Consider the following 23,617-nt stretch of genomic DNA (forward strand, 5'->3'; position numbering starts at 1 on the left):
GAACCCTAACAAATTCCATTGTCATTTATCCAAGCCAGCTTCCTTCAATGATTGTGCATTCACTTCTTATTTCCCTTTTTCACTTTTTCTAAGAGTTATTGCACATGAATCTTAAGCCTTGGATTTGAATTATAGTCAGATTGCCAGCTAGAATTCTGGCCAAACATAAATGTATTTCAAATTAACATATTAATATATGCTTATAAAGTCAACTCTTCTTCAAAAAGACAATCTCAGAGAGGCACTGGATAACTGAAGTCAGCCTGTTAATTGAACAATTACATAAAACAGTTTTACTTTAGACTTCTACAACTATCATATATAATTTTAATAGCTGAGGACAATGTAATGACAGGAACCCAATGTGACATTCTAAGTGCAAAATTTTCATTTAACTTACATGATAATGAACTGCCACATCTTATTGATATTACCATCTCACTACAAAGGACTTGTTATATTAGAAAAGAGAGTCAAATAGTTTCTATTTTATATTGAGATTTCAGTCCATGCCACAAAAGCAAAAAATTAAAAGTATTCAAAGTTCATGTTGAATATAGTTCCATTTAACTATTACAAAGTTCATGTAAAGTACAGGAAGTGAACTACTTATTGCTTACATTGAGAGGAACACTTGATGTACTCAACCCCTCCCAGAAAGATGTCTAAGCTACACAGAAAAGGAAATAAAGCAGATATTTCTAATACTAATTAGCTTGAGCTATATAAACACTTTATACTGAGAAAGGGTTTTGTCATTTGAATTTAGGGACATTTCAAATCTATGGTCTTTATGAAAGGGGATAACATTTGGCAAAAATCCATTGCTTCATTTGTCCTTTCAATGTGAATTTTCCTGCACTGTGCTTTGTAACTGTTGATTTATGCACACTCTCAGAAAGTAAGCAGATTATTTATACGACATATAAAGTCAGATGGAATGATCTTTAATATCCAGCTCTTTTAAAGATGATGATTCCAAAAATATCTAAGTAATGACCCTCAGAAAGTGGAAGAACACTCCTGATATTGCAAAACAGGTTGATTGTTCAATGAAAAGTAGTAAAATGCTGATTAGCAAAAGTTAACAAGATCAAATTGCATATCCACGAATTGTTCAGAAAGGGAGAAGGGATTTTTCAGGCCAGGGAAGCAGGCTTTCTCCTTTTACAGACAGTGCTAGCAACATTATGATAAATTCACTTTTATTTATAAACTGTTGATACAACTTCATGTTTCTCTCAAAGTACTGGACATTTCTTGAGATAGTTGTTTGAGCTTATGTAATGCTAATTTCAACTACTGCTCTTATCTAAATCTAAGCCAATGTCTTCACAAACTTGATCCTTAAATTTGTAATTCGGGCAGTCCTTGTCTGGTTAAATGACTCGCAGTTTCCAGGTCAAGTTTGAAAAGCTGACACGAACAAGCGTTTCTGTGTTTTCTTCATTTCTGGCAAGTATTTTAGGAGAAAAAAATGAACAGGGTTAGATTAGAGTCCTTTGAACCCCAAAATGATCTGAAACTTTGCTTGAGTGCAAATAGCTTTGGGTGACGATGTCATTTACACATCAGTGTCTGACTCTCTGTTATCATTGTTCCACAGGGACTGTTCCTGTTAGGACTTCAAAAAGTCCTTTATGGCATACTAGTGCGTGAAAGCCATGAACAGCCAGTTTCCTTATTTGTCCTTTTCTCCCTTGGCTCTTTCTTCGTGTCTGTTACATTAACACAGACTTGAGCTTACTGTGCAGTTCAGTTCCAATCATGCTAGCACACTCTGCTGTACACTGGTGTCATCACAGCGTGCTCCATGCTCTCGCTGACATTGTTTTAGCTATCTGTCCCAAGGAACTAATCTGAAACTGATATTCATCCTTTTCATCCTTTCTTTGGCCTTGACAGCAATTAAGTAGCCCTTTTTGTTTGTTTTTAACTGGCCAAGTATTCATGTTTTATAACTATTTCCAATATGATTCTTTTGGACCATTTTCCCAATGTGATTCTTCAGCATCAGATAGATAAATGACCTTAAGGATATCTCTTAATTAAATACACTATCAACCAACTCACTTTCAATTTCAAATCTCTTCTGTCCTCCTAATTTTTAGATCTCCTGCCCAAGCCTTTTAAAGCCTTATTACTAGAAGAATTCTACAGCTGGTTGCTTTGGTAGTCTAAAATAAAATTCTCTCAAGAAATATTAGGGCAGGCATTTGGCCTAGTGGTTAAGATGCTGGGGCCCCATATCAGAGTACCTGGGTTTCACACCCGGCTCTGGCTCGTGACTCTGGCTTCCTGCCAATGCAGACATTGGGAGGCAGAAGTGGTGGCAAAAGTAATTGAGTTTCTGTCACCCATGTGCGAGACTGGTTTGGGCCCTGGTCCAGCCTCAGCTATTGTGGATAATCAGAAAGTCTTTTTCTGTCTCTGACTCTCCAAAAAATAAATTAATTTTTAAATAAAATAATTATAAACAAAATCCTACTACTTAAAAAAGATCATTGAAATTTTTCTAGTCACAAAGTAATGCCATTGAAGTGTTATCGGCTGTCACGTGGTCCTCACAGCAGCTCTGCCAGCAGTGCCAGTGGCTGCCTGTGCTCTCGCTGCATGGTACGTAGAAGTGCAGCCAACTGACTGCATAGGCTCCACTCCACCATGTGGCGCATCTGAGACCAAACAAAAAGTCACAAACCTAGGCTATTCTGGCTACCTGGATCCAGAGACATGAATGCTTTGTCACCTTCTTGGATTCCCACAAGACAGCACCCTGTGTGGTTGCTGGCAGGATAGATCAAGCAAACACTTGGAAGTGCCACATATAGTATAATGAAGAAGTAATCTTAGCTACTGACATATTTTATTGCAAAAAAATCGATAAAGTTACTTATTGAGAACTTGAATTTTTCAGGGTACTGTCAATGACTATTGGAAAATAACTAAGATAAAGAATGCAGATCTTTCCATCAAAATTACCTATACTATTAAAACATAGCTCTAACTGTGAAGTTGCTCAGAAATACAGAACAGTACTTCAGTCTTCCTCCATTGTACTTCGGTAGAGTGTGAGAAGGAAAGACAAGATGGAATAAATAGATGCTCTGAGAGATGGTAGGCCAATGAAATCATCATCCTTCATTTCTGAAGCATTTTTTCCTAGAACCAGCACCACCACAGTCACTTCATAAGGGACCAATATCTCTGTTTAAGGATCTTGTAATAGGATGAATCATGATCAAAGTCCCTGAGATGTAGTCGTAAATAGACATAGAATATACATGAGAGTATTTCAAAAGGCTTGTGGAGAATGGAATTAAAAGATACTTAATTTTAGTGAAAAAAAATTTTGAAATCCCTGCACACAAGTTCATGGAAAACATGCATCATGAAAAAACTACACCTGAATTTCAAAAATTTTTCAGTAATATGTTTATCTTTTATTTTCATTTTGCCACAAACTTTTTGAAGCATCTTCACATGTTTTATAGAACATGTTTTCACAAGTTGGCCTCAACGAATAAATCTTACACTACACGTTTAGAAGCTATAAAACACCTTTAATGCAATACTTTAAAAGTCATTGCTTCAAAAACTCACAAATAATCCATGGCCTTATTGCTGAGTGGGCTGAGGACCTCTGCTGTAGCTCTGACTGCCAGGTGGCACCAATCTGAATAGGAAACAAAGATGTTTCCTTTCCTCCTCCTCCTGGCAAATCATTTCAGTCCATCTGCTAAGCCTTCTCAAATCCAGTAGAATAACGTTTTTTTCTGGTTTCTTGCTTGTCTATTATCAAAATATACAACATAAAATAGTCTCCTTTATTTTTGAAGTACTATAGACAATATTGCACAATTATGACACATAACAATAGAACTTCAGAATCTCCGCATAGATACTGATAGAATTAGAGATGTTAAAGTCAAGTGACTCATAATCAAGAGGCAGTAAGCAGTTTGCACTACCCAGACGTAACCCATCTGAGATATTAGACATCTGACTAAAACCTCCCAGCCATAGTCTGAAATAGTCCTCACAACTCCTATTACACTGAGATTTGTAGGTTTTCTTTGTCCTGATGATAAAGTTACATATATTTAATGTTCTCGATTATTCTATGAACACACAGCTTTTAAATAAAACACTTAAGTTAAACAACAGAAATATAATCTGAATTAAATCTGGGAACGCCTCAGACTCAAGACATTTAGATTACAGTTACCTACACATGAAACAACTATAAACTTCTTAACTGACATGATTTACTCTCCATCTATAAATCTGAACTCCAATGGAGATAGTCCTGAAAGCATAACAATTTTAGTAAAGTAGTTACTCTAAGAATACCACCTCCAAGAGGGTGATGGGATACACATGAGAAAGTTTCCTAAGAAGTTCGATATTTCCTAAAACTGCAATGGCACTTCATATTAACAGCATACATTTTGATAAGAATCTTGGCCCCAGGCAAATTGAACCATGAAAAATCAGCTCCCTGAGTGTTCCTGTCAGAGGCCCGTGATGGAGGGATCCCTGTAAATTCTTAATCTGCCTTTTTTCAAGGCAGGACAATATAGCCCTGCTGAAAGGAAGGTCGAGCTGCTGAACCTCCACAGTAGGTAACCCAGAAAGCAATCAAGCTGAGCTGGCAGGGAGTAGATTCCAGCTGAACTCTGTCTTTTCTCTCCCTCTGCAGGTACCATACAGAGGGGAAGATTCCTAGGACTTGTGGCTTAATTTCTCTGGCTACCACACTAATCGCACGCATCTCATAATTACTGTCTTTCTTTCTTCCTGCAGACGGTCATTCTTCCGTCTCTTAGCTCCATCCCACAGTCAGACAGGGTCTATACAAAGGCTCTGCTAGTTAGCCAGCCACCCGAGGGTACTCCAGCGCTCCTCCGTGCTCCCCCGTGCCCTTTTTTTTTTTTTCCTTTTTCCCCTTCACTTGTCACCACTCCCACCCTCCTCACTAAAGAATATTTAATTTGCATTCTTTCCCAGCTAAAGCAGAGTTAAGGTAATTGCTTCATTAAATGCGACGCCTGTGCAGAAAAGCCTCAGAAACCTGTGAGCCAAGTCTGAACTCCTGTAGACATAACAAGGACATCTCAGGTAAAGCCTCCAGTGGCATCAGAGCTGCTCTGCTGGCTATACTGTAAGCATCTTTCCATTCCAGGTGTGGGGCACATCACCCTCCTTGGACTGAAGGTTCAAGGCTTTCACATCAATGTAGGCCGTTTCTATTGTGATATTGAAGTTGTTGAGAAACCTCTAGTTAAGCTTGTCAAGTGTCATAATAATGTGCACAAGTGACCATAAAATTTAACAGAAGCAGGGCTTGTACCTTGCCTGCTAAGCTTGCTTTGCCTCCATGTGTGTCATGAGCGTCCTTAGTTTAAGTACATGAAGAGGCCAAAAAGAAAAAAACAATATGCAAAAAGTTCAGGATTAGCAGCCATATACACCGCTGGTGTATCTTCCAAGGACTCTGGGGTAGGTGTGCTAACCACTTATGTGCAAGATTGATTGCTTCCCAGTCTCCCAGCATCTGGAGGCATTGTAGGGACAGTTTATGGTTGCCCTGGAGGTGCAAAGCGCCTCCTACCATGCTGAGGTGACCCCATTGGTAACGTGTTAATTGGCTCTGAAGGGAGCCTCATCTGGTCAATCCAGATGGAGATGCAGATTTATCTCCCTAGATTGAAAATACCACAAAAATGCCAAGCCACCTTTTGGGAAGAATGGAATTGATGGGAGGCAATAACAGATTGTCAATATAGTGAAAGGTTAAAGAGCAATCAAATGACTTGTACTTCCACTTTCGCTATAATGAACAAAGCTGGAGCTTTCACAGAACATAAAAGCAATTTAACTTCTCTCTTGAATTTTGGAAAATATTTTAATTGAGTATATCGATAAATAAAGTCGTGGGCTGTAACCAATATAGTAGCATCTCAATAATTGTAAATAACCCTGTAGGAAAACTGTTGATTACTGAATACTTTAATTCACATTGGACACTGACCGTATCTTTTAAATTAGTGTTGTAGAACTCTTTTAGAATGTGTGTATACCTCAGAAAGTCTTACTAAAGTGCATTGACTCTAGCTTCCACTAAAACCAAGAGTCAGAATTAGCAACTGATTGATTCTCATTGCTAAATATTGCTATTTTCTTGTTAAACATCTAGACCCTTGTGTGGAGGGAATTATAAGGTGCCTGTCACTACATCATGAATATAAGGAGATAATCAGAAAACATGAGATGTGGTACTTGTGCAATGTTTAGAAGCTGTCACTCAGATGAGAAAGTAAAAATTGGCAAAGATTTTTAAAAATTATACAAACACATCCTCTTTCATTGAGAACACCTGTCTTCAGCTAACGAACTCATTATAGCGAAAGCTCAGATATGATTATTATTAACTATCATTTGTTGTTCATCAGTCACTGCACGGATTTTCTGTAGGTTTATGAAACCTTTAGCTGTGTAACCACCCCAAAGAGTAGATGTGATTAACTAATTTGGCTACTTAACTCTAAAATCCTATATGGGTGAAAAATATAACAAAAAGTCCGAACTATTCATATTTCTAAATAATTTTTTATATTCTGGATTATGGAGTAACATATATAACTGTGTGCCTCTTCAAGTGCATGTCCGTTTTTACATTTAAATGCCAGACTGTGGGAAAGGAGCCACAAGTTTAATCTTTACTTAGGTGACTTGTGAACAATACTTACAATAGAATAAGCTACTCTCAGCTCTTGGAGACAGATGGGATCAGCTCCCACAAAGAGAATAGAGACAAGTTAGGACACAAAACCTCTACTTTCCCTTTGACCCCTTTGATGTTCTCTGCACTCCAGCTTGGATTTACACCCTGAAAGGGCTGGTACAATCATGTCTATTACTGCTACTTCAATATGCTTCAGGCAGCCTGGTGAGGAAATTTTCCTCACCTTGACTATTCTATTGAATAACAACTGCTTGTTCTTACTTGTAAAAGTGCTATGAAAATGTGCTAGACCCACAATAGACATTTAATCATTTGGTATTCTCAAGCATAAGAAGAAAAATTAAATACGCTTGGTGGTTGTATTTTCTTACTAGATATGTTCCAATGCATCAAGATGACTAAGGTAGAGGACTGATGCTGGCTGTTTTCTGTTATTGCTGTACTCCTAATCTTTGTAAATAGGAATCATTTTATGAAACAGTCCTTGTTTTTCTACAAAAGTGGGATATTGCTCCATCAACCTAAGCATCACTGGGGAAGTAAATATTTGATGACTTGCTGAGTTTTATACTAATTACAGCCTACACTTGTGAAAGTAAACATTCTATTATTCCCCAGAAACCTTTTATTTAAGGAATGAATACTTCATGCATTCCATAAATACAGCGTTAGGAATGTATTCTAAAATTCCATTTGAATAGCTGATTCTTTTTAAAGTAATAGTTTAAGAACAGGATAATGCTATATTTAATGATTTATAGCCATTCTAAAATATTTCTATATTTAAATTGTGCATATTGCATCTAATTTTCCCAATTAAATAACAAATACACCAATTTTGTAATTGTGTATCCTTTACTAAAGATCTGATGTTGACTGAGATGGAAGCATAAGCATTGTATTTAACCATCTCTGATAAATCAACACTTCATTGAGATAAGGTGACTCTCTCTTTCTCTATCTCCCTCTCTCAAATACTCACACACACACCACCACCACCACCACCACCAAAAACAAATCTAGTTTTTTTCCATAAACACTTAGAACAATGTGTTAATCAATGTATTTAATTAACATACCGTCTTTAACGTATGAAGTTCCCATGGTTGTGTCTATAAAAAGATAATTTGAGATGAATGAAAGCTTCATTTCAGAAAAACATTTTTTAAGAGATGTAATATAAATCATTGATGAGAGTTTTAACAAGGACATGAGAACTAATTACATCACTTAAAAACAAGCTCCAGGGAGCAGATATTTAACCCAGGGATTAAGACATCCATGTCCCAAATATTCAAATGCCTGAATTGAATTCCCGACTTGGACCTCTGACTGCAATCTCCTGCCAAGACCCAGGAAGGCAGCAGTGATGGAAGAATTAATATTATTAATCTGTATCACTCAAATTAATGGATAAATTTACTCTAATTATTGCCAAAATTTCAAAAATATTATTCATAGAAAGAAAAACACAATGCTAGAATACATAAGTAACCACAAAAAAACCTGAGTAATAAATACAAACTTGTTCAAGTGGAATAAAGCTAGAGGCATCACACTATCTGGCTTCAAAAATATATTGCAAAGCTATACTAACCAAAACAGCATAGTACCAGCAAAAAATACAAACACTTAGATGAGTAGTATAGAATAGAGAGTCTAGAAATAAATGCACACAATTATGGTCAATTTAATTTTGACTAAACTGCCCAAAACATACAATAGGGACAGAACAGTCTTTCATGTTGAGACAGCTGAATAGTACCATACACCAAAGAAAAAAATTAGACTTCAGTGTAATACCATATACTAAAAGCAACTCAAAGTAGATTAAGGATTTAAACATAATACCAGAAACTTTGAAACTCCTATGTGGAAACAGAGGGCACAACTCCACAACATGGGTCTGGGAAGTGATTTTTTAGGTATGCAACCAATAGCACAGGCAATAGTAGTGAAAAATAGACAAATAGGACTATATGAAAATAAAAGGTTTTTACACAGCCAAGGAAGAAATTAGCAGAGTGAAGAACGATCTATGAAATAGGAGGAAATATTTATAAATCATATATTGGAAAAAAGGATAATATCCAAAATATATAAGAGACTCAAACAACTCAATACCAAGAAAACAAATAACCTGATTAAAAAGTGATTTTAAAAAGGAACGGAATAGACATTTCTCAAAAAAAGGCAAGCAGCCAATGAGCATATGAAAAAATGTTCAACACTAGTAATCTTTAGCAAATCAAACCACAATGATATATCACCTCACATCTGTTAGAAAAGGTTAAAAAGAAAACAAGTGTTGATGAGGATGTGGAAGAAAAAGGAACAGTTGCATACTATTAATGGCAATGTAAATCAGTATAGGCATTATGGAAAACAGTATGGAGGTTACTCAAAAAATCAAAAACAGAACTACCATATGATACAGCAATTGTAAGGCCATCACAAAACACACTAAACACTGGAATTAAGGGAAAGATTCATTGTCAGGTGGGGGAAGCCCAATGGATCAAGGTGGGAGAGGACAAGAGTAAGTAAGAGTGGCATCGGGAGAGAGCAAGTGTGCTGGAAGCAGGTCCTGTTATACCTTTGCCAAGGGGCAGAGAAACAGCAGCAGTGAATCCCATTAGGGTGGAGTTGGAGGTGACACCTGTGGTTGGGCCATGGGGCTTAGGACTGAAGCTTACTGGGCAAAGTGGCCATGGTGGCCAGAGCCTAAGTTGGTGTCCAGTGCATAGATGGTGCCACAGATAAGACAGCACCATTTTATTAACATTTCCCCCCTTTTGTTTTTGATAAATCATGTGTTGTATGGGATTACATCAGCCCCAAAAGTCTAGGATGGGTGAAGGGGCTATTGTCTATCTTCTACAGCTGCTTTCTGCTCACCTGGGGCACTGAATCTCAGCCGAGATCTCCTGGGTGGGGAGGTGAATATATCCTTGTAACAGCATTTGGTTGACTGCCTGGTTGGTGAAGGCTTTGATTCAGGAAGCTGTGAAGCTGATGCCAACCAGGACTGGGAGAAAGGTTACTGGTTTCTTGTGAGTAGAGAGATTAGACTGTAACGTTAGATGAGGGGAGAATATCCCCCTATACACATGGACCAGGTGTACAAGTGTATAGGGTATCATTACAGAGAAATGAAGTTCCAGGTGGACTAGAGAAGGAAGTAGTGGGAGGTGGGGCAGCGCTGTGGCACAGTGGGTTAAAGCCCTGGCCTGAAATGCTGGCATCCCATATGGACACCAATTCTAGTCCCGACTGCTCTTTGCTGTGGCCTGGGAAAGCAATAGAAGGTGGCCCACGTGTTTGGACCCCTGCGCCCCCGTGGCAGACCTGGAAGAAGAACCTGGCTCCATGACTTCGGATCAGCCAAGCTCTGGCTGTTGCGGCCATCTGGGGAGTGAACCAGTGGATGAAAGACCTCTCTCTCTGTCTCTGCCTCTCTCTGTAACTCTGTCTTTCAAATAAATTTTAAAAAGAGAAGGAAGCTGTGGAAGTAATGGTTATATCAATAACATAGGGAATGTTAGATGGCCAAAGCCCATTAGGTGGTTCTGTCATGATGGTAGTCCAACACGTTGCTTCCTGCTCTCCAGAATGCAAAGGAAGATGACTGATGATTCTCTAAGGATTGGGGTGACAGGAGTTCATAGAAGCAGGAACATTGGCAAGTAGGGTAGCTGTAATTGGAAGTTCCTAAAGGGGAGTGCATCATCATTGGCAAAAGGCCAGGGACAAAGTAGAACTGGGTAGTTGATAAAATAGAGAAAGAGACAAATTGATGAGTTATAGCCACCTTAAGGGAACCTTCTCAGACTTAAGGGAGATTTAGCCGGGTTAATTAATTCTGACAGGAGTTCAGAGGACTTCTTTATAATATCAACCATCATATCCATGGGAGCTGTTGGGAACTGAGTGTAGACCCTGATAATTTTTATGGTTCCATGGGGATCTTGCAGGTTACATCCCCCATACAAAGTGACAGATCCGTTTACCCCATCTTAACAGGCCTGAAGGTGGGGGTCAGTTATAGTGAAGGCTAAAAGGGGTTGGGTCAAGTAGTCCATGCCTACCCGTGGCCTCCTAGTTAGAGCAGTTTTTTTCAAGGGAGGCCCTTATAAAATTGTTTTCCTGGGAGGCCATGTCCCTTATTGGTTTGGTAGTATTTACAGGACCATGATGAGCACCCTTTCTAGTAATCATCATTACATGATCCTATGTTGTCCCTAGTTAGGCAGAGGTAATATGAATTTGCTATGAAATGAGATAAGCTATATCTAGTCCAGTCATAACAGTTATATGTGCAGGCCTGAGCAAAATCAAAGTACAGAGTGATAGGTAATAGGGCCTGCACAACCCGTAATGGGCCATAAGGTCCCATTAAGTAATTTAGCCAGAGTGGAAGTGGTGTACATCTGAAATCGCCATGCATAATGTGTTCCAGGGGCTGCTGTAGATATGGAACACACAAAAGAGAAGAAGGAATGGGATCATCAGCAAAGTCATTGTGGTGTATAGAATAGGCAGTGAGATAGTAAGAGAAAAAATGGGAAAGTGTAGATCTTGGAGGGAGTGAAGTCTGAGAAGGTTCCCTAGAAGTGTAAATCTTCAATATCTGAAAGGTGCTGAGAGGGGTAGATGGGTAAGGAGTGTGTCTGATACTCTTCCCACAGGAGTTATAGGAATAATTGGTAGAGGTATAAAAGGGGATCAATACTTATCTGGTATTGGAAATCGCAGGTGGCTGGGTGTTCACTGCTTCTCCAAGGTGGGTTCATAAAGCGCAGAAGGGTCTGAGTTTTCGAGTACTGTTGGTAATTGAACTTCAGTCTGGGTGAACTTGGCTGTGAGTGCCCCTGTGGGAGTAACTGTATAACTAGGGGGAGGGAAATTCTTAAGATGGGTGAGGTGGACTCAATGGGGGATTCCCTGTAATTTTGCTCCTATAGGAGTAGTGAGAATAACCCTGTGAGGCCTGGTCCATTTAGCCTGTAGTTTAGTGGGAGTGGAGGGCAAGGAGGGGTGTGGGGGTGTGAAGAGGACAGGAAGACCTCATCTACCACTGTGATGAGAGGGGAGGCTATCGAGGTAGTTGGACCTGGAGATGGGCAGTAGGTATATGTATATTTCCATAACTCTGTCCTGAGATGTCTGAGAAGAATGAGTAGATAGGATGGCAAGAGTGGAGATTGAGAGTTTATAGTTAGAGGAATCAGTTCAATAGGTGAAATATTGAGAGATTTTTTTGGAAGGGCCCTTCTATGGAGCTGGGCCAATGGAAGTAGTTTAATCCAGTCTGAGTGAAACTCAAGAGAAAGTTCAGAACATTTTTTAATGTGCAATCTGCCCTTTCTACTTATCCTGAGGACCAAGGATGGTAAGAGATATGGAAATACCAGGGGACGTTAAGCACCTTGGTAAGTAGCTGAGTTACCTGGGATGTAAATTCAGGGCTATTGTCTGACTGGAGAGAGTCAGGGACCCCGAAATGGGGGATAATCTCCTGAAGTAAGATGTTGGAAACTGTTAGCACCTATTTGTTGGTAGTAGGGAAGGCCTGACCTGCTCAGAGAAGGCATCTACCAGTACCAAGAGATATTGAAAACGTCAGACTCTGAGCATATGGGTGAAGTCAACCTGTCAGTGAGAGGCTGGCAGGTGTCCTTTGGCTTGATGGGAGGGGAAGGGTGGAGGATGGAGGTGAGTTATGGTTTGTTCTTTGACACACGGAAGAAGAAGAGGTGAGTTGTTGAAGGTATTTGGTATCTTCTAGTTACAGAGGAAGAGATTGTTTGACAAATAATAGTAGAGAAGAAACATTGGGATGAAACAAATGGTTTAGATAGAATAAGATAGCCTGAGTGGAAGGCTGTTGAGACAGTTGGTCTTGAGGGCAGTTTGTTAATATAGCAGGTGGAGTGGAGGACGTGCTGGAAGAAAAAGAGGACAATGTCTCCTGACGAGCCGCCTGATCTGCCCTATTATTACTGGCAGTGATGGGAGAATTATCAACTTGATGAGATTTTCAATGGACAAGTCCAATTCATGTTGGAGGAAGGGCTGCCTCTAGGAGAGGGGTTATGAAAGAAGCATTGGAGATGGCTGTCCCCTTAGTAGTAAGAAGGCCCCTTTCATTCCAAATTGCTGGGTGGGATAGAATAATATGGGAGCAATAAAAGCCTATGAAAGAGACACTGTGCTGGACAAGGGAGCTACAAAAGGTGTTCCAAGGAATCAGGGAGTTTTAAACAAAAAACTCCAACATTAGAAATTCCTGAGCAAGACATTCAAAGAAGGTCCTCTTCAGATAAGCTTCAGCGTAAATTAAAGGGACCTTACCAGGTGCTATTGAGCACGACTACCTCCATAAATTAGGATTAAACCTCTACCTCTTAAGTCTTCACAGGTGAATACGAAAGACATGCCTGACTGTTCCTATAAGCCAATCAGAAACCTTAAGCACATAAAAGCAAAAAGGATAAGTAAAACTTTTGCCTTTGTCTCCTTAAGGCAAACATGTTGTACCTGCCTTTCTTGATTATTTCTGGGAACTGTTATTGATGATAAAGCTACCTAATAATTTCTTCTATTATAATTCTCTATACTCAAGCTCAATGGGTTTATAATCTACATAAGGGTAGCCTATCACTACCTACTATCTGGGAATCTGTAAGACATGTTCTTTTCATCTAAAGGGGCACCCCACTTATAATCGGTTTTACTCCAGTTATGCTTATACTAATTAACTTATATGTTTCAGAACTCGACTTCTGGGAGTAACTGACCATGCAGGGGACACAGATGTTGGCAATGACCAAGAATGCTCCAGCTTGCAAAGCAAATTCGTTAGATAGGGTAGACAGAGACTTCCAGACCCTGGATAGGCAGGGCCTGCACTACACCCCTCATAAGCAGGAAGCAGTTACAGAAGAGATGATTCGACACCCATCAACTTCCCTTAGGTTTAAGGGATGGAGTCTCTGAGGGGGGAATGAAGTAGGCAGGTATACAGGTTAAAATTGATTAGGTTTGTGAGCTGGAAGACCATGCCTTCGCCATGCCCCTGTGTGACCTCATGCCCTACCTGATACCTTCACCACACCCCTGTGTGACCTCATCCCCCTATCTGGCCACACCTGAGTGCCCACCAACCAATCAGGTTAATTAATCACTCCCCTTTGGAAGTGGGTTAAAAGCCTGGGACACGGTGTGTCCACCTTCTCCCCTGGCCTCTTTCCAGGAGGGGGTTTACTGTAGCACTGCGCCTCCAGGGCACATGGCCTTTGGGCCACCCACCCTAGGCTTCCTGGCCTAGATGTTCCTTCACATGGCTGGTTCCTGGTGCTCAGTGTGAACCCAGATTTACCTCTCTCTCTTAATAAAGCTCTCACTCTCCTATGCATCTTTCACACTAAATAAAAGCTTAAAATGTAAAAAAAAAAAAAAAAAAAAAAAAAAGAAGAAGAAGAATATGGAAGCAATATTTTGAGTGAGTATAAACAGTGATAGTTTGTTGTTTTGTTTTGTTTTGTTTTGTTTTGTTTGCCAGCATAAAGGCACGGGTTAGAGCATAGAGCTTAGCCTGTTGATTAGTAGTATTGGAAGGGAGTGGTTCTGCCTCAACAACATCAATGGTCAATACCACAAAATATCCTGCACTTTTTATTCTCTCATAAAAGATAGAGTTACCATCTGTGAACCAGACTAGAGTGGGATTAATGAGGGGACCCTCCTGGATGTTTGAAGGATGAGGTAGTGTTTGTTAGTCTCAATGCAGAGATGGGTTATGGGGAGGACAAGGTTTAAAAGTGAGAGTAGGGTCCTCAATTAGTGTCACCTGAAGGGCCAGAATGTGAAATGGTGGGAGAGAGTGGAGGCCTTTGTAAGTCAGGAGTTCTGATAGATGGTGTAAGGAAAGAATGGCAAGCTGTGAGCCAAAGATGAGTTGTTTTTTTTTTTTTTTGACTCTTGTATGGGGACCACTGCTGAGGCTAGCACCCATAAACTGGGTGTCCAGCCCTTAACTGTGGTCTGAAGTTCTTGAGAGATAGCTACCAGAGCAAAAGAGGGACCAGCTTGATGGCTGAGAACCTCCAAGGCTGTTCCTTGGTTTTCAGAGACATAAATAATGAAGGGCTGTGTGAGATCTGGTAAGTGTAAGGAAGGGGCACGTAGAATATCCTGTTGGAGTTTATGATATTGGGAGGTCACTGGGGTTCTGAGGGAATCCCTTTGTGGTTCTGTAGAGTGGCTGGACTAGAAGGGAGAAGTTTGGAATCCATGAGTGTAGGAATCCTGCCAGGCCTAGAAAGGAAAGAATTTCTTCTTTGGTAGAAGCGGGGTGAGAGGTTAGCTATGAGGAGCTTTCTGTCAGCAGTGATAGCCTTGTAGGTGGGGGTGAGATGTACCCCAAGATGGGTTACCTCAGACAAGCAGAGATGTGCCTTGATGAAGGATACCCAATAACCTTTGGCTTCTAGGAAGTTGGGAGAGCCACAGTCTGTCATTGGCTGCAAAGGAGGAGGTCATTGGCATATTGGAGAAGAAAGAATGGGTGCCTAGATCATTGGCCAAGTCCTGTCCAAACAGGGTAGGCCTATTTCAGAATCCTTGGGGGAGTATGGTTCAAGTCAGTTGAGTGGACACTAGGGTGTGAAGGTCAGTCCAGGTGAAAGCAAATATGTCCTCAGAACTAGGATGTAGAGTAATGGTAAAAAAAAAAAAAATGCATCCTTTATATCCAAGACAGAGAAATGAGATGTGAATGGAGGAATAGAGGAAAGGAGGGTGTATGGATCAGGAACCACTGAGTATATTGGTACTATCACTGTGTTAACAAAGAGGAGGTCTTGTACCAAATGGAAGGAAATATTAGGCTTTTTTAACTGCCAACATGGGGGTGTTATGGGGGAGCTAGTCTTGTGTAGCAGGCTCTGGTGGAGGAATTTAGAAATTATAGGCTTTAGACCTCAAAGGCTGGAAAGGGGCAGGGGGTATTGTGGCTGGAAAGGAAATGTGGAGGAGTTTTGTAACTTTATCTGATTGGAAGGATGGTGGGTCACTACGATAGAGTGACTGGTGTCCCCTGCTCATGGGCTGACAGTGGAGAGGGGCCTGAGGTACTCAAGGTGGCTGGGATTAGATTATCTTGAGAGAGTAGTAAAAAGGGAGGTGGAGGTGAGCCAGAGGACAAAGCCATTGGCCAGAGGGTGAAAACCACCTGAGCACAAAACTGATAGCATATGTCTCTCCCCAAGCAGAGAGTAGGACATTGAGCTATAATGAGAAAAGAGTGGGAGAAGGGCATCATATAAATTATGCAGAGAAGACTGGGAGTCTGCAAAAGTCTATAAGGTTTTCCCTTCACCTTGTAGTATGGAGATTGAGGCAGCAGAGGTGGGCCCCCAGTACTGGGTAAGGACTGAGAAGGTTGCCCCTGTGTCAATGAGGAAAGAAATTGGCCTAACTGCAACCATCACAGTTGCCTTTGGCTCCCATGGAGAAATGGCTGTGGTCAGGTGGCAGGAGTCCGGGCTTCATCAATCCTCAGTAGCCAGCCCTAAAAGGTCAACCTGGGGCATAGGTGGGGTGGATGGCCTACTGACTCAACAGACAAAGGACAGTTTACTCCCTAGTGGCTCTTCTAGCAGCATTTAGAGCAAGGACCTGGTAGGTCTCTGAGTTGGAACACATTCTGGCCCATCTGGCCACATTTGAAGCATCAACCCAGAGGACTCTTGTGGTCAGCGGGGCTAATGGAGGCAGCATGTTGCTGAAAAGCCTTGGCCAATATTTGGAATTTTTCCTTTTGGGCTCTCTCATCCCTCCCATTGTAAACTTTAAAGGCCACCTCTAAAATTTCTGCGTGTAGAGTTAATGGACCCCTTTCTAGCTATTTTAACTTTGCCTTAATGGCTGGGAAATTCTGGGCAAAGAAATGGTTCATGAGAAGGCTATAGCCACAGGGAGACTCAGGTCTAAGTTGGTATATTGGAGGAGAGTTTGTGTTAGGTGCTGCAAAAAGGCAGAAGGATTTTCCTTTTTATCTTGAATATCTTCTCTCAGTTTATCATAATTTACAGCATTTCTGGTGGATTCTTTAGGCCAGCTAACAAGCAGGTTATAAAATGATTTCTGGCCATTATACCATTGGGAGAGTTATAGTTCCAATTAGGGTCCTGAACCTATGGGTTGGGCAGGTCAGTCTGATGGGTCTCATTGGCATGGAGATGGGCTTATTCCCAAACTTGTTTTCACTCCTCTGGGAAGAGGATATTAGAGAGGATCATAAAGACAACATGAGCCGGTGCCGCGGCTCACTAGGCTAATCCTCTGCCTTGCGGCGCCGGCACACCGGGTTCTAGTCCCGGTTGGGGCGCCGGATTCTGTCCCGGTTGCCCCTCTTCCAGGCCAGCTCTCTGCTGTGGCCAGGGAGTGCAGTGGAGGATGGCCCAGGTGCTTGGGCCCTGCACCCCATGGGAGACCAGGAAAAGCACCTGGCTCCTGGCTCCTGCCATCGGATCAGCGCGGTGCGCCGGCCGCAGCGCGCCGGCCGCGGCGGCCATTGGAGGGTGAACCAACGGCAAAGGAAGACCTTTCTCTCTGTCTCTCTCTCTCTCACTGTCCACTCTGCCTGTCAAAAAAAAAAAAAAAAGACAACATGAAAAGTCAGATTATAAGATTGGCTTAAATAGCGAAATTCGTTAATGTATGACATTGAGTTAGAGGTGAAGGAACCCAGTTTTTGTTTGATCTGTGAAAGATCAGTGAGTGAGAAAGGAACATGAACCCTTACAATGCCCTTTGCCCCTGCCAACTCCTGGAAGGCTAGCATGAAGGAGGGCACCCTGGCTGCTGTTTGGGAGCAAGTGACCAGGGGCTGGGTACAGGAGAAAGGAGGGGAGGGCTTGAAGGATGGGGAGGGTGGGGATGGAACGTCTGATCAGTGGAGCAGGAGAGGGTGAAGGCACAGTGAGACCTGGAGTAGAAGCTGATGTGGCCTCTGGAGTTCCTGGGCAGGAGAGGGAGGTGATGAGATAACAGATGGTGGGCTCTGCAGTTGTTAGGTAGGAGATAATGGCACTGAGACCTGAGCCACTGGGCCCCGGAAGTGACTGAGCTAGTGCCTGTGGATTGGAATGATGGGAGGAGGGGGTTCATTGGCTGGATCAAAGGAGGCCATGCTGGCAATGGTGGCAGCAGTAGCAGGATTGAAGACAGAAGAAAGGGGTTTTGGCTCAGGCTCTTGACCTCTATTGGGAACTTTGGAGGCCAAAAGACCTGGGCCAGAGAGCAGGAGATAAAAGATAAAAAGCTTGAACATATGGGATCTCTATCTATTTTCCCGAATGCTCACAGAAGTGATAAAGATCTTCAATGATGTCAGGGTCAAATGTACCATTGAGGGGTCACTTTTTTGGTTATCAAGTGCATGCATGGGCCACACCTGATTACCAAGAAAAATGAGGTGGCAGCATTTGAGGTGTGGAGCAAATTTGAGAGGAACCATATTATTTAGAAGACAACCAAGAGGAGAATCAGACAGAATACAGGAAGAAGAAACTCCCATAGGAACCCATAGAGTCAGATATCAGGCATCCCAGAGATCACAGGGCTTAGCCCACAGAAGGGAAACAGGGGATTGAGTCATCACCCACAACCCACTGTTGCCTGGACACAGAGTCTGTAGACGGTTGAGGCCATAGGAGTTGTGGTGCCTACTATCAGAACTTTGCAATGAAGTAGAGTAGAAAAATAACTCATGGTAGAGGTCCCCATGAAAGAATTCCTATTCTATGTTTTACCTCAAGATTTTAAAAGCCAATGTGTGGATGGCGATCTCAGAGCATTTGGTGGCATGGACGGAGTTCTAGGGGTGTGTTTTACGACTGGCAGAAATCCAGGACCCAAAAAGCAGCTCGGATTCCTGAAGGGAGAGCAAGGTTGATGGGAGAGCCTGGATCCAAGTCATAGCACCAATGTAAGGCCATCACAAAACACACCAACCACCAGAGTTAAGGGAAAGGTTTATTTTATGGTGGGGGAAGCTTGACAGGCCAGGGGAGAGGGTGAGAGTAAGTGAGAGAGGGATCAGGAGAGAGCACATGTGCTGGAAGCAGGTCCAGTTAACCTTTGCTTGGGTGCAGGAAAGTAGGAGCAGAGAATCCCATTAGGGTAGGGTGGAGCTGACATCTGTGGTTGGGCCACGGGGCTTAGGACTGAAGCTTACTGTGCAAGGTGGCCATGGGAGCCAGAGCCTAAGATGGTGTCCAGGGTATAGATGGTGCCACATGTAAGACAGCACCATTTTACTAACAGCAATACCACTACTGGAGATATATATATATATATATATATATATGATATTAAATCAGTATGTTCAGGAGTTAATTGCAGTCCCATGTTCAGTGTAGCATTATTCACAACACCAAGCCATGAAAACAACCTAAGGATCTATCAGTGGGTGAATAAAGGAAGAAAGTGGGATACACAAACACACACACACACACACACACACAGAAAACAATTCAATCACTAAAAAAATAGGAAATCTTGTCATTTGCAACATAACAGATGAAACTGGAGGATATCATGTTAAGTGGAACCAGCCAGGAATAGAAAGATAAATATCAAATGATCTCAGTTATATGTGCAATCTAACACAGTTGATCTTATGGATGTAGAGAGTGACAAATGGTTACTAGGAGTTTAAAGAGGTAGTTTTAGGAGATACTGATCACAGGATAGAAAATATCAGGAAGAATGAGTTCAAGAGATCTGTTTTTACACCATAAATTTCTGTGACTACTAACAATGTATTGTTTTCTTTGTTTTTCTTATGTTTAAATACAGGGAGTTTATTATCCATAGATATTTGAAAGAACAACAAAATAATGTACTTTAACAAGAAAGAAACTGAATCCAGAAGGATGAGTTGACACAGAGAAGCACTGTACTTTGGAAAAAAAAATCACAGCTGAATTTTTTTTAACTTTTATTTAATAAATATAAATTTCCAAATTACAACTTTTGGATTATACTGGCTTTTCCCCCCATAACCTCCCTCCCACCCACAACCATCCCACCTCCCATGCCCTCTCCCATCCCATTCTTCATCAAGATTCATTTTCAATTATCTTTATATACAGAAGATCAATTTAGTATATGTTAAGTAAAGATTTCAACAGTTTGCACCCACACAGACACACAAAGTATAAAGTACCGCTTGAGTACTAGTTATACTGTTAATTCACATAGTAGAACACATTAAGGACAGAGATCCTACATGGGGAGTAAGTGCACAGTGACTCCTGTTGTGATTTAACAATTGACACTCTTATTTATGGCATCAGTAATTAACCGAGGCTCTTGTCACAATCTGCCAAGGCTATTGAAGACTCTTGAGTTCACCAAATCCGATCTTATTTAGACAAGGCCATAGTCAAAGTGGAAGTTCTCTCCTCCCTTCAGAGAAAGGTACCTCCTTCTTTGATGGCCTGTTCTTTCCACTGGGATCTCAGTCACAGAGATCTTTCATTTAGGCCAATTTTTTTTGCCAGAGTGTCTTGGCTTTCCATGCCTGAAAAACTCTCATAGGCATTTTAGCCAGATCCGAATGCTGTAAGGTCTGATTCTGAGGCCAGAGTGTTCAGCTGAATTTTGAAAATGTATGTAATTTTATTTTTGCCTTCAGAAGTACATTTCAATTTAGTGTCAAATATAATACTGAAAGACAACTTCTTGTCTCTGCAGTTTTTTTCTGTAGTAACTGATGTTTTAACTGTCATAAGAAATACCACAGACATTTGATTTTCTTAATGTAATGCCCAGACATGTATCACATGTATCACAAACTCTTTCCCCCACAAAAGAAAACTTTTTTATTTAAGTAATACAAACTTCATGCATTTCATAAGTACAACTTTAGGAATATAGTGATTATTCCCACCATACCCACCCTCCCACCCACTCTCCCACCCTTTTTCCTCCTCCCTCTCCCATCCCTAGTTCCATTCTCCACTAAGATCCATTTTCAATTAACTTTATACATAGAAGACCAACTCTATACTAAGTAAAGAGTTCAACAATTTGCACAAAAGCAATAATAAAAAAAAAAACTGTTCATCAACAGTTGAGACAAGTAATTGCATCTTGGTTAATTTCACTTCTTTTTTTTAGAAACTTAATTAACTTTTTTTTTTTTGACAGGCAGAGTGGACAGTGAGAGAGAGAGACAGAGAGAAAGGTCTTTCTTTGCCATTGGTTCACCCTCCAATGGCCGCTGCGGCTGGCGCACTGCAGCCAGCGCACCGCGCTGATCCGATGGCAGGAGCCAGGTACTTATCCTGGTCTCCCATGGGGTGCAGGGCCCAAGCACTTGGGCCATCCTCCACTGCACTCCCTGGCCACAGCAGAGAGCTGGCCTGGAAGAGGGGCAACTGGGACAGAATCCAGCGCTCCGACCGGGACTAGAACCCGGTGTGCTGGCGCCGCAAGGCAGAGGATTAGCCTAGTGAACCACGGCGCCGGCGAAACTTAATTAACTTTAAAGAAGCACCCAAGATTGATACATCTTTTGCAAGCACTTATACATAATTATAACTGAACTCAATGTGGACAGATATCTTGTGTGGAAGTTAATACACCATGACTCTTGTTGTTAATTTAACAAATAGCACTCTTAAGCATGATGTCAGTGATCACCTGAGCCTCTTCACATGCACAGCCTAGGTTAGGGAAGCCTTTTGAATCCACAAACTCTGTCAGTATTTAGACAATGCCATAAGCAAAGTGGAAGTTATCTCCTCCCTTCAGCAAAAGCACATCCTTCTTTGATAACCACTTCTTTCCATCGGGGTCTCACCCACAGAGGTCCTTCATGTAGGGTTTTTTTGGCAAAGTGTCTTGGATTTCCATGCCTGAAATGCTTTCATGGGTTTTTCAGCCAGAACAGAATGCCTTAATGGCTGATTCTGAGGTCAGAGTGCTATTTAAAGTGATTGTCATTCTATGAGTCAGCTATGTGGACTGCCTGTCATGTTTGCATTCACTCCTTTTTAATTCTATCTATTATCATTACCAGACTCTTAATATCCATATGATGACTTTAACACTTAATATGGTATTGTTACCATGGAGCATAAGGGAATGGAGACCCATGCCAAATTTTTAAACTATACCCTTAGAAGTAAGTCCACAGGAATGTATGCAGAACTATACAGCTTTAGAGTCAGACACTTCATACACTTCATAATTGCAACTTTAGGAACATGGTGATTCTTTCTACTGTGCCTGCCATCTGACCTATACTCCTACCCCTCTTCCCCCTCCCTCTCTTATTCTTTATCTTACTTTTTACTGAGATATATTTTCAATTGAATTTATACATATATGTTTAACTCTATGTTAAGAGTTCAACAAATTGCCGGCGCCACGGCTCACTAGGCTAATCCTCCACCTTGTGGCGCCAGCACACCGGGTTCTAGTCCCGGTCGGGGCGCCGGATTCTGTCCCAGTTGCCCCTCTTCCAGGCCAGCTCTCTGCTGTGGCCAGGGAGTGCAGTGGAGGATGGCCCAAGTGCTTGGGCCCTGCACCCCATGGGAGACCAGGATAAGTACCTGGCTCCTGCCATCGGATCAGCGCGGTGCTCCGGCTGTAGCACGCCAGCCGCAGCGGCCATTGGAGGGTGAACCAATGGCAAAGGAAGACCTTTCTCTCTTTCTCTCTCTCTCAAACTGTCCACTCTGCCTGTCAAAAAATTAAAAATTAAAAATTAAAAAAAGAGTTCAACAAATAGTATTTAAAAAAAAAAACTGTTCCTAAACAGTAAAGACAAGAGCTGTTCACATCATTGCTTCTCAAAGTGTCTGTTTCACTCTACAGATTGCCTTTTAGGTGCTCTATTAGTTATAACAGATAAGGGAGAACATATGATATTTGTCCCGTTGGGACTGGCTTATTTTACTAAGAATGATATTTTCCAGATCCATCCATTTTGTTGAAGTAACTGGATTTTATTTATTTTTTTACCACTGTGTAGTATTCTATAGTGGACATATCCCATAATTTCTTTATCCAGTCTTCAGTTGATGGGCATGTGGGTTGATTCCATGTCTTAATTATTATGAATTGAGCTTCAATAAACTTGGGGTGCAGATAACTTTCACATGCTGATTGTGTTTCCCTTGGGTAAATTTCCAGGAGTGGGATGGCTAGGACATATGGTTTGTTTATATTCAGATTTCTGAGGTATCCATACTTTCTTCCATAGTGGCTTTACCAACTTACATTCCCACTAACAGTGGATTAAGGTGCTTTTCCCCATATCCCCACCAGCATTTGTTGTTTTTTTTTTTTTTTATTTCTGTATGAAGGCCATTCTAACTAAGGTGAGGTGTAACCAACAAATTATTAGAGAACATTGGGTAAACCCTGCAAGACACTGGCATAGGTAAAGATTTCTTGGAAAAGATCCCAAAGGCACAAGCATAAGGCCAAAACTCACAAATGAGATTACATCAAATTGAGAAGCTTTCTGTACTGCAAAAGAAACACTCGGGAAAGTGAAGAGGCAACCAACAGAATGGGAGAAATTATTTGAAAACTGTTCAACTGATAAAGGATTGCAGAATATATAAAGAGATCAAGAAACCCAGCAACAACAAAACAAACAATAGAGTAAAGAAATGGGTAAAGGACTTACACATTTTTCAAAAGAGGAAATCCAAATGGCCAGACACATGAAAAAGTGCTCAGGATCACTAGCCATCAGAGAAATGCAAATAAAAACCACAACAATATATTGGTTTCTTAAAAATTGCTATGAATAGATTTCAGGTGTTCTTACCACAAAATATT

Source organism: Oryctolagus cuniculus, chromosome 5, assembly GCF_964237555.1.
Source record: "Oryctolagus cuniculus chromosome 5, mOryCun1.1, whole genome shotgun sequence".
NCBI lineage: Eukaryota > Metazoa > Chordata > Mammalia > Lagomorpha > Leporidae > Oryctolagus > Oryctolagus cuniculus.